This window comes from Egretta garzetta, unplaced genomic scaffold, assembly GCF_000687185.1.
Source record: "Egretta garzetta isolate BGI_Z169 unplaced genomic scaffold, ASM68718v1 scaffold72, whole genome shotgun sequence".
Classification (NCBI taxonomy): domain Eukaryota; kingdom Metazoa; phylum Chordata; class Aves; order Pelecaniformes; family Ardeidae; genus Egretta; species Egretta garzetta.
Genome location: NW_009259032.1, coordinates 1,627,291 through 1,639,911, shown reverse-complemented (window position 1 = coordinate 1,639,911; position 12,621 = coordinate 1,627,291).

The window sequence follows — 12,621 nt, the reverse complement described above, 5'->3', positions numbered from 1 at the left end:
AAGCCCCCTCCCTCCATGCTGTCCCCCTTCCAGAGAGCATGGGCAAAGGTCAACATAAAGAAGGATTACTTTCCCCTTGAGCCACAGTCAAGCGATCAATGCAAGTATATCACCATCATGCCACAACCCCTACAATTCAGAGACTCTTAACAGAGTTCTGAGAGGCATTCACAGAAAACCTATGTTTCCTCTAAAGACTGATGGACTGCGATGGAGTTGCTGGTCTCTTCTGCTCAGGCAGATTTTGGCTTTTCGCAGAGCACACCTGAGAAGCACATCGCTGACCCACAAGCAGAAGCACAGGAAAAGCTAACATTCAGCCAACTCGGAGTGGGGCTTTGCAGTAGTACTGCCCCGTAATACTTTTAGGGTCTGCATATGACAGATGACTTCTGCTGGAAAGACACACATTTTTCAGCTGATGTCATTCTGTAAACATTTTTACCAACTGCCAATGAAAGGGGCAGTGAAGATTTTGGTGCCTCTTACTTGTCTGCTCTCTATGGAATAATTCTTTGTTAAGCTTAATTTCTCTCTCAAAGCAGTGTGTGTTGTCCCTCATCCTATTCAGCTAATGCATGCACATTTGTAGAGAATGTCAGATTCATTTGATAGTGCAGATAAGGGAATATTTCAAGATTTTTAAAGAATGAGCCCTTATCATAACAGTAATTATGTTAAATACAATTATATTGTACTTTTCACTGAAACCAGATTTTTAAAAAATGAAAAATCTTGGAATCATCATTAAGAGACTCAGCAAATTTTGATTTGATCCGTATCTGACAGAGACATATGTGACCACATAATTTATTCCAAGAAAAGGAAAAAAAAAGCCTGTTTCAAAGATTAATGGTTTCCTTTGGGTCTATCTAGCAATCTTATTCAAAAAACCTCAAAGGAAATTCCAAATTCAGAATTGCAGAATATTGAACAGTGGGATGTGGAAAAAACAAGCCTGTCTCAGCTTTCTATATCAAGCCAAATAAGCTTCCCTTACTCACTGTATCTCCATACAATAGCTAGCATACCATATGACCATGTAGGAAACTTCATAACCATTGTGACATACTGTTGTATGTTATGTGTGTTATATGTTTGATATTAAAACAGATTATATTAATATCTAACTATTTACAGTTTCAGACATTCTTTGTCAATCATTTTCAAGTCCAATTAGAAATTACAGAGTATGATTTTTTTTTTCTTTTTTTAGATATTTGAGAGTGATTTTTTTTTTAATGGAGAAGTATTAAATAATCTTGCTCCCCTGTTATACATCATCATCAACATAGTGCATCTTCCCAGGACAGCACTCTTGTCTGAGTGTTTGGTGCATTTACTGATTAACATCAACATTCATAGTAATATTCATGCCAATTATCTAATTTTTGCAAATAAATTGGTCAAGTATGCAGTTACTCTATTTGCATTAATTCTCAAAATATAGCTAAGGAAGTAAGGCACATCTTGCTACAACTTCTTTCATATGGTGATCTGTGATAAGCTACAGTTAAGGTATGATTTTCCTTGCCATGTGTACTGCTAAGGGACACTGCTGGATGCTGTACAAGAAGACAAACTAGTGCACAACCTTCCACACCAGCTTTACCAAAATGTTTAAAAAGATGAAATGCAGTAGTAGGGCCAAAACCAGAGTTCAAAACACTCACTTCTCCCCCACCCCATTTTGAATGCAGCTATTAACAGTGACTCTCAAAAGGACATGAGAGTAAGGAAGGCTTCAAACACCAGGATGCATGATTAGACTGATTGTGAGAGTAGCCTGTTTATCTCAATTCACAATTTTTTCCTCTTTTTACAGCAGCTCTAACATAATTTCCAGTACCAGATTTGAAATGCTGTCCTTACCAGTCACACCAACGTATCTCTAAACTTAATCCCACTTTCTGCACCAGTATAAAAACAGATGGTCACACCTCATTTGATTTAGCACCTCTTGCTTTTTAATTCTTTCCCTCTGACAATCCTCTGTGAATCATATCAGTTAAGCTAAATCACAGTATTTAAACTGCTTTGGAGCCATAAACAACACTCCCTTGGGTTTTCTGTGGATCTGACCTTTACCAGACATCATAATCTTAATTTATATAGCTGACCACAAACTCTCACCTCAGCCCCATGAAACCTAATTGGTAAAGGATTACTGTCTCTGGACAGGCTCGGGACTACCAGCAAATTAGAACAGATGCTGTGCAACCGGCACACTTTCAAAACAATGGTGCATCAGATGTCTATTCTCTGCTGCTCACTGTTACCAGTATGGAAACATCCAGCAGCCATAAAATAGAAATGCAAAGAATTCCATTGAATTTAAAGTGTAAAAATTTTTCAAGGCGAAAAAAAATATCAGTCTTCTGATTGGGACACAATACTTAGATGCTGGAAATGCCTTTGAAGTAACAGACGCTCAGATTCCTACAATGAAATTCCACAGAAATATTCCATAGGGATTTGGAGAAAGAAAACTTGATCTGAAGTTGAGATTGCAAAAGCCTTCTGCCTCAGAGGCAAGTGTTGTCAGCTCACTAAAATGTTCAGAGAACTTACTCCACTCTTAACTGCTAAATGCAGCATATAGGATTGGAAGACATGAACACATAACCCATAGATAGGGGAATGTAAATAAAAGAACGTTTCCTTCGACTGAAAAAAAAATTATTGTGGTTTTGTTCCAGCTTTTTTTCCTAACAATGATCTTTTAAAATGTCATGTTGATTTAGAAAATGCAAGAGAATCTTGACCAAAATCTAATCATTATGGCACTGCAAGGCAAAAATCGGGGGGGGGAAGGTATCAAATCAATATGAATAAAAAAGATAGATCTTGTGATTGACCAGTTAATCAGAGGGGGGAAAAAGTAGAACTCCTAAGAGTTTCAGCCAGGTTCCATTGCCATTGCTCGGCTTCTAAACACCAGGAATTTTTCTACATAATTTCTAAGACATTTTCTATTTTTTTTTCAGTAATAAAGGAAAATATCCCAGAAGTCACTTAGAAATAAGATTGCTACCCCAGCTTGGACGAAGTCTTCTGTAGCTTTTCACATAACTGAAACATTTCACCCAAAACTTTTAATGTAGAGTTCTGTACAGCATTTGATCAAACGCAAGTATCAGATGTGTATAGCCAAGGGAAAAAAGAGACTATAAAAAGTTTTTTGTGTGAGATGTATTTTTGAATCGATACATAAGCGGTTGCTTAAAATACTTTTACATACAATAGGCTCTTTGAAGATCAATACAGACAATTCCTAGATAAAAAATAGCCATTGTAGACTTAATGATAATATATTTGCAGTGAAAGCATGTAAGTATTTCAAAGCTTACAACAAATTATTTCCCTCTTGAGCATTCAACTGTCTCTAAAATATTAGCAGGAGAAAAGTGAATAAGACAAATACAGAGATGCCATTTAAAAAAAAAAGAAGAAAGACTTCCATAAAGATGGGAAAAATACACTTTTTTTTTTTTACTCTCTTATGTTAGAAACCTGCAAGTCTGACACAGCTCAGATTTATTCAAAATACTTTGCTTTACCGGTGTAACATATACGAGACACCTTGGGTAGATCCAGAAGACTTGTGTCAGAGATGGATTTGCCACTCAGCTTTTGAAATTCAGTTTGCTTAGTAGCAGGGTTCACTTTGTGATTCCCATGGCTGTAACAGAGTTTTCATTTACATTTTTACTGCATTTTGGCACAATTCAGTTTGAACTCTAGGCAAGAACTTCCATGTGGTGAAAAATCCAGAAGTGATTCTGAAGAAAGCAGAAAAATTTAAATGGCACAAATGTTTTGGTTTTTTTCTGTCCACGTCCTTTATTTTCAAACAAATGGTCTCACACGTAACACACACCTTCAACTTGGAGTACTGGTAAAATATACTTTTCAAATCAGAAAATAGATTTGTTCATGCCAGATGTGCTCCAAAGGTATCGCATGTCTATGAGTGAAGACAGCCAAGAGAAAAACCTGTGCTGGTCTCAACATGGCCACAGCAAACTCTGCTAGGCTCTCTAAAAACTAGTCAGTATACAAAGGCACAATAATTGCAATATTTAAGTACTGAATATTCTCCTGCTTTCTAAGGGTCACGCCTACCCAGTGGTGCCACTAATTACCTATGGTACCTATTGGATACAATGCAGTAGTGTCACAGAAGATCCAAAAAGATCATTCTCAGAGAGAAATTATTAATTTATACCTGCTACACTCAGTGGTTATTTTTCCACACACAGAGGAATTTTTTCATATGAAGAGGGGAGGGTTTTTTCCGAAACAGAAGGAAGTGGGAATTTGGCAAAATCAAAGTTGATGGGAGAAAGGATGTCAGGATGTAAAGAGAACCCCTTGTATCTTATTTCAGCATTTATCTTCACAGTCCTATTGGTGATGTACAAAGCCCTCATCTAAAAAGGACAGCAAATCTTTTTTACACTGTGGTAGCTACTGGTTCCTCAATAACTGGGAAAGGAGACGCGGAGGTAAGAGGGTAATGCTCTGCGGACCTTCAGAGAGCAAACTGACGCTGGTTATGTAATCAAACAAAGCTCAGAGGGGCAGCTCAGGGCTCCTAAAATTTTTATGTAGGGAACAAAAAGCTCATATTGCAAGCCTCCTGCCAAGGTCACTAGTTACATCCCATTAGTGAGATACCATGGCAGGACCAGCCACCGCTCAGTTCTGTCCATGAGCAACAGTTATGGTCAGGACTGTCAGGAGGGCCTATGAGAGCATGGCAAGGAGAGCTGCGTGCTCCCATTCGGAGTCCTATCCAGTTACATTGTAAATGCTCCATTCACAGCGCGGCCTTTTCTCATCATTTAGATCCATGCACTGATATTCCCAAATTCCATTATTTCCCCCCAAATTATACATCTCACCCATGATACAAGGTAGGAAATGAGACTCTACACATAAACAGCAGTTTAGTTCTGAAGGGAAATCACCCAATGCAGCTGTTCAGGGGTCTCAGCTAATCTAAATGGTTATCCAGACTGACAAAAATTCAGAGCATGCACTCATACACGTACATACAGAGGTATATAAACCACAGACAAACACAACAAACTGAGTTCCCAAAATCTCTAGCCAAACTCATTCCTAGGTCTAGTTACTTAACCCTGGTAATCTGACAAGTTTCAGGACACAAGTGACTCAACACATAGGTTCAGAAGTCCAGAAGCTCCTACTTAACACAGGTGGAAAATCATGAGATAATTTTCCCAGTTGCAGCAGCAAAATTACAAGGATTAGCCACAGATGTACTGAAAAGTCAATTTAAGATAAGCAATCTAATAAGCATACTTTAAAGTTACACTGTTTTAGCATTTGTGATGCATTTAGGCTTGCTCTTCAAAGCTTGCTTCTCTTGTTAGTGATGCAACTTTGTAATCTTGTTGAAATAAAACACATGATGGCATTTACATGCCTAAATGCCTGAACAGCAGCAGAATTTCATAGCCAGAAATGTAACACTAGCACTTACACCCTCAAAAAAATCATGGCTCTGTTCATTGAAAATTTATACTATTTATGTACATTTACAACATGTTGTAAATGAAGTTCACCCAATTAGCCAGAAACAAAAGCCATTAGAGAAAGGGAGCGCTTTATGAGGTAACACTACTCAGAGCAATTCCAATCTGAAAGGACACGCAAGAGCACAGCACACACTTACATTCCTTGAAAATCCAACATAAATTTGAAACATTGCAAGAGCAAGATCTCTAGCTGCACGATTCATTGTGCCACACTTGCAGCCTCCTCAGAGGGTGTGCAATACACTCATGCAGTCCTGCATTACATGTCCTAGCCAAGCAAGACAACTGCTCCCCCCATAGTACTCACCAAGCCAGCCCCTTTAGGTGTGAAATCCTGACTTCTGGGGACACTCAGCTCAGGTGGCCTCAATTCCTTCATCTTCCCAGGTGTCCTTAGGAAAATACCTGCCCAGGTGATGCAAATCACCACCCCTCCAATGAAGGTTAACAATACTGCCTGCCATCACAGGCTTGTTTCTACATCTCCAAGTTTCTAAGTTTTGATTTGTAAATTTAGGTATCCATTTACAATTACAAAATTTCAGCTGCTCCTGATGCAAACCAACAAGCCAAAGGTGCACTCTCTTATACCGTTCTCCTGAGCCATTCACCCTCTGTGATTTTGAAAATCCATCCATAGGCTGACGTAAATAATTTTTTCTGAAACTTGATGTTCCCAAAAGGCTTATAATACTAATGAGAAGCTGTTAATGTTTAATTTTGCTTGTAAAGCACAGGTGAGCAGGTGCACTTTAAAGCATAAAATGAAATATTAGAGGCAAAGTATTTCTTATTTATTATCAGAAGGTTTACCAGACTTAAAAGATTTAAAAGATTTCAGCTCCACGTTAGTCACTCTCCCTAAAGAGCTGATAACATTTAGCCAGGCTCTAGGAGTAACCTTTAAGATACTGTTTACAAAGGTGCCACAAGAGATACTTCAAGATACACAGGCTGCAAACTTTTCCATGCTGGCGGGGGCAGGAAGGAGTGAGGGAGGGAGAATAGAGCATGCAAAAAGTATGTTCTTCATTTGTAGTGTATTACATGCAAAATGCTAGTTAATCTAAACCAAGACATACTGTAGCTAAACATTTTAATTTTGTCTCTTAGGTATGTCTCTCCAGGCTCTCAGAACACAATATTAAAAACAAAGCAAAAAGCCGCACCTTTAGAAAAAGGAATAATCATTAACTGAAGCTAGACAGACAAGATAAAGTTTTTTCCCAAAGAATTTTCAGCCTAGCAAGAAACATGGGAGGTTATAGAGAAGAAAACATCTGTGTCTGCAAATCAGGCGTAGACAGGGAGGAAAGATCCATCAAACAACTTTCATACAGGGTATTAAGTCTTTGTTGCTGCATTTTAGTGGTTGAACCACTACTAGATCTTCCAGCCATTTTACCTAACTTCACATGAAAAAAAAATCTCACCCTACTAATGTAGTTTTAAAGGCTAACTTTCACCTAGAAAGTGTATGTTTTCCCACATAAAAAAAATTTGGTTGTGATGAGAAGCTATGTATTACAAATAAAAGCTATCAACTTACCTCTCAGGGCTGGTGGTGGATATGTCACTATTATGTCACAGTTTACATGGTTAACATGCCTTACTTTTGAGGAGGCTACTTTAAAGGGAATAAAAAGTTAAGCCTTTAACTCTTATCAGCCCACAGAAAAAATGCAAGTGTTTATATATTAATTGCCTGATAATCAACAGGCTATTTACTGGTCTTGAGGTTTCAACAGCAAGGTACTTCCTCTCACCAGATGTGACGTTATCAAGGAAAGCTCCAAAACAAATTCCAGTAACAACCTGGAAGTCCTGTTTCACAGAAAACAGGACAGTTTTTAAGGTACAATTGTACAGCAAGCCTTTGAATAGCATGATCACAAGGACAACATGAATCATGAGTTACAATTGATGGACCAAACTCAGTCACATGTCAAAGCTTTTAAAAAAAAGTCTGCTTTAGGATGTCTAGACTTGGTATTGATATGCTGTCCCTAACATGTCAAAACAAAATCTGGCTAATTTTGGATAAGCCAATTCACCTCTAATCTTTACTGCCAATGCCTGCAGATTCTTCATGCAGGTAAATTTGTCCTGTAAAAGTCCATAAATGTTTTATGACACTGAAAACTGTAGAAAGAGAACTCAAATATTCAAACCACCTCACAAGTTCCAAAATCACAGATGCTTTTTATGCTTCAAAACTGCATCAGGGGTCAGATATCTGGGTGTGAGGCAGAAAACAGATGAATGAGTTGGATATGCTGGGAACACGGCAGATGCAGCACAACAATCAGTAGCAGAACTGCTACAGGGATGTGAGTTGCTCTCTGCCACTTTGATGGTGTTTATGATACCTACCAAATCCACAATTTTTATTTGAGAGTGAGGGATAGTAGATGGGTACAAAGAATCTGAGCAACTGTCATGTCTTAGACACAAACATCCACCATAGTTAACAAATGCAGTGGCAGGATTCCCCGGACATCTCTGAAAAATCTCAATCTAAGTCTTTCCAGGAACAAGGAAACAAATGAGGGCTCCACTTCAGAACAACCCACTGTCTTGCCTCAGCCCCAATGCCTTCCACGTAGCTCATTTCTTCTGCATTCAGCATCATCTGCTTCAGACTGCAAAAAAAGTGACATCACACTCACTGCATTCATTTGTGCTTTGTGATCATCACTCTGCACAGGACATCAATTGCCTTTTCATCGACTCCTAGCAGAAGAGCAGAGCAAATTTTAGTCACAGAAAATATTTCCTAAAAGATCATTACAAAAAGATTTAGATGAGATCAAACATGTAATGGGAAGAATTTATACTACTTATACTTAGTCCCTAGACATACATTTGTTCATATGCCACTGTTGTCAAACTTCTTACTACAGTATTTCAAATACAAATGAGTTTTTGTCCTAACCACTGTCTCTTTAAGCAACGATTTGTGATACTGATATTTCATATAATTCTCCTGAACAGTTATCCACACCGTTTTATAAAGTCCTTAAGTGTTTGCTATTGAGCAAAATGTTAAGGACTCCGGTGTTGTTCTTTCCAAGCCACAGCCAGGTCTTATAAAACTGGTGCTGTTGGAAGACATTCATCAAGCAGGCACTCAAGAAAAATAAATGCAGTGATGTGTTACTGGTGCAAGTGTTAGCTCCTGCTGGGAGCTACAGAAGTCGTTTTACACATACCCCTTTCCTTGGCACTTAGTAACAAAGCAGGTCAGTCTGAGCATTTCTACTTAGTATCAGTGGGTGGCAATTGTCCAAAAAGGCAGACTAACAAACAACAAGGAATGCACAATTATAACTACGGACACATGCAAAGCAGAAATCTGGGCACAAGCTATGGCTGCAGTCCTGCACAGATCAGTCATTATTCAATACCACAATATTTTTTAAAGGAAAAGACTGAGGAAACATCCCAGGTAATTTGAGTACACAGAACAGAGCAGAATATGAAGAAGGTGACTATGTATTATTCATGAAAAGACCAAACTTTTGAAAACAGTGACAATGTCTACACCCTTTTATTGTACCGGTATCTAAAAATTTCACAGTCACCTGGATTACTTCACAAAATCAGTCTGAAGCACCCAAGCTGTTCATGTGCAGCTTGCTAGTGTTGTTCCTTTTGTAAAACACGCTTACATGCTGATTTGACTTGTACGACCTAGAGTGATTGGTTTGCCCACACTAGCTACTGCCATAGCCAGAATGGGAAGAGAGCTGCCACACACAGTGCCTGTAGTTTTGCTACTGAGTATGTCAGTTTGTCTGATATTCCCCAGTGATCTAGGCAAGACATACAGCATATATGTTTCCTAGCAGCGAGACTCTGGCATGTTCCTCCACTATACAGAGACAGCCTTCCTACATTGTGCAAATTCAAACCCACCCCCTGGTAGGGGTGATTTGTTTTATACCAAGGTCAATCATGCCTGCTCTTCACTGTAAAGGATAATTTCCTAGACTGCTTTCTTATGAAGGATATAATCTTAATCCCTTATCTTCTTCCTTAAAATACAAAATTATTCCTAGTCCTTCCTGGTTAGGTTGCAGACATCTTGGATCTGTGAATACCTCCATTTTCTTGTGGCCCATTTGCTGGATGCAATCTCAATAGCTATTTTGAAATTCACACTCCAAATACGAATAGGCTGCCTTGAGTTACATCAGCCACCACAGTACCAAGACACAGCAAAGGACAAGCCACTGATACAGGAAGCAGAAGTTTTGGAAGGCTAGAGAGCTGCAAGCAAAGGATTACCGTGTTCTGCTGCCAGCTCTAACACCATTTCTCTCTCTCCACAATCATCACACTATTTCTGCCTTGGGTCTTCTGGATCAGGTTCACTGAGAAAGCCCAAAAAGCCAACACAGACCTCCGCACCACATCCCAGCAACAGAAATCCTACCCCGAGTCAGGTTAGGACATGAAAGTTGGCTGAAGACCCTGACCAGAGCCTGGGAGGTACTCAGTTTCCTACCATGGCCCCTGCGAAGTGGCCCTGAGCAGCAGCAATCATTTTGTGTACCCCTTGCACAGCAATCTGTCAAGGCTTTACCTTATATTCATGTGTGGATTGCTTTGCAATAATATCTAATCAGTTTGCAAGTCACATTTTAAAAAAAAAAAAAAGAAAAAAGAAAAAACCAAGGCAGTCCCATGCTTTCAGCCTCCACAGGGGATAGGAATTGTCTGAATGCAGAAAAGAAAGCTGACAACACCATTTACAAAATTAAGAGTTCCGAATATGTTTCTCAAACTGTTTTTAAGCATCTTTAATGTCCAAGAAAGTCAATATAGGCTAGCCAGAAGACAGAAAACAAAAAAAGCACGCAAAACCCTGGAGAATGTAATAGAAAAAAAGTGGTCAAAAACAGCAGGGAAGAAAACAAAAGAAGTTTTCATCAAGGAATACTGCCCACTGAGGGGAACAACGAGAGAGAAGCCAGGGACAGCATACTGTGACAGAACACAGAACAGGGTAAGAGAAGGAGCAAAGCAAATTTATGTGGAAAGCTTTACAAAAAGAGAAGTTGCCATGACTGGGGAACTGATCGAAAGGCTGCACATCAATACAACAGAGCTTAAACATACTTGCTCTGAACAGTACCTGACCCACAAAATGTAATGTGCTGGATGTAAATCACCTCAGGGAGAGGAACAGTGAAATGGGTCTTAGTCCAAACTAGGAAGAGCCACTGTATCAAAGATGTGCTCCAAACAGGACAAGCGCCTAATGTATATTACATATATAGCATGTATATTATGATAAGAGACATGTGATGCAGCAATGCACAAACATACACCCTTTTTCTTGAAGGCAGGTAACCAGCATGTCTTGTTCCATTCTGTAAGTTATTGCACACCATCAGTATGAAATTTAGCACAGACAACAGCACTACACAAGGTAGTGAAAGCCAAACATACGAAGTCCTATGTCCCAGCCTACTTGATCTAATGTACTAAATAGGAAGGCATTCTTATTACTCCCCATTTAATGCTTTATAGAATGAAATATCACAATGCAGCTGGATATTTTATGTTTATATTTTAGGATATTTATGCCTCAGCTAGCATTAATAGCTGCAGTCTCACTAAACCCTGCAATTTTTAAACAGTGTTTCCACACACACACGCCCCTTTGGAAGGAGGCAGCTGAATTGAAGTTTGCATGTTTGGCACCTCATGCAAAACTTCCTGGTCAACTTGGACTTGAGATATGCTATTTTTTTTCTCTTAGCATGCTAAGTATCCTGCTTTACAGACAATTTACTTCATCTGCAGCTGACTCTGAACCTGGTCAGCCTTCTATATTAAAAATTGTTCTTGTAACTCCATGCACACACACTATGAAATGACTGAATGTTATAAAACAGTGACTGCTTTGAAAGTGACAAAGCAAACAGAACTAACTCATCCATCCACTTATTTTCCTATTCAATACAATTCACTGTTTGAGTCAAACTTCTTTATCTTTTTTCAAAGGCTTACAGTGACAAAGATTATCACTACTGAGACACTCCAAAAAATGATTAAGCATTTATTACTGATCTCTAAAGCCAAATCGACTCTTCTACCACATCTCCATCCCACACACATATGCGTGTCTGCTAACAGTCTTGCTGGACTGAGGCTACAGTATGCCTTTGCATTATGACTTATAGTTATCAGGCAAGAGCGACACGCAAAGGCATAATGGCTTTAAAGCATCAACAAAATATCAGCAAAGAAAAACTCCAAAATCATTTTTCCCATAAGCAGCTGACAGTGCCTTCTGTGAAACTAATGACACCTTTGTGTCTCTGCAACCAGTTAATTTTGGACAGAGTTGGATTGTTGGAGATTTTTCCCCCCCCTCTACAGTGTTTCATAGCCCTAGTTAGAAATAAAAATTAGCCACAACCATGGGATAGATGACTTTCTTTACAGAAAGCTTCTAAGTAGGTTTGTATTTGCATTGCAAATACTGAGGGCCTTAAAGAAAATGAAGGGGAAAAAAATAAATAGAGTATTTCTCCATGAACAGCAGCAATTCATTACCAAGCAATTAGCTTAGAAATAAGTTCCCATTTCTCAGTTTCAGAAATTTCCATGAATATTGGTAATTATGATAGAATTGATAATTATGATAGAATTTGAAAGCATACTACAGTACTCAACTGCTAACAGTCCACAAACAATTTGTCTTCTCATGACAGACAGGAGAGGCTCTAATTACACTGAACATTTCAAGGAAAGATTGAATGTTTGCCAGACAACTCTCCATTGATTGCCTTTAAAGCATAGTACTGGGCTGCTGAAGGGAAAATACAGATTCTTGGCTCCAGGTAATTAACTTTCATGCTGTTCTCTTCTTAAACCCTAATGAAGCCCCCTTGAAGTCTTCATTACCAAAGGGTATTTGTTAATAAAAAAGCAGAGAGCCAGCCAAAGGTCCTATTTCCCTCTCCTTCTCTATAAATTTCCCTCTATTACACATTTCTCAGGACTCAGTAATGTCTTTGAAGTGAGTAATGATGGCCTA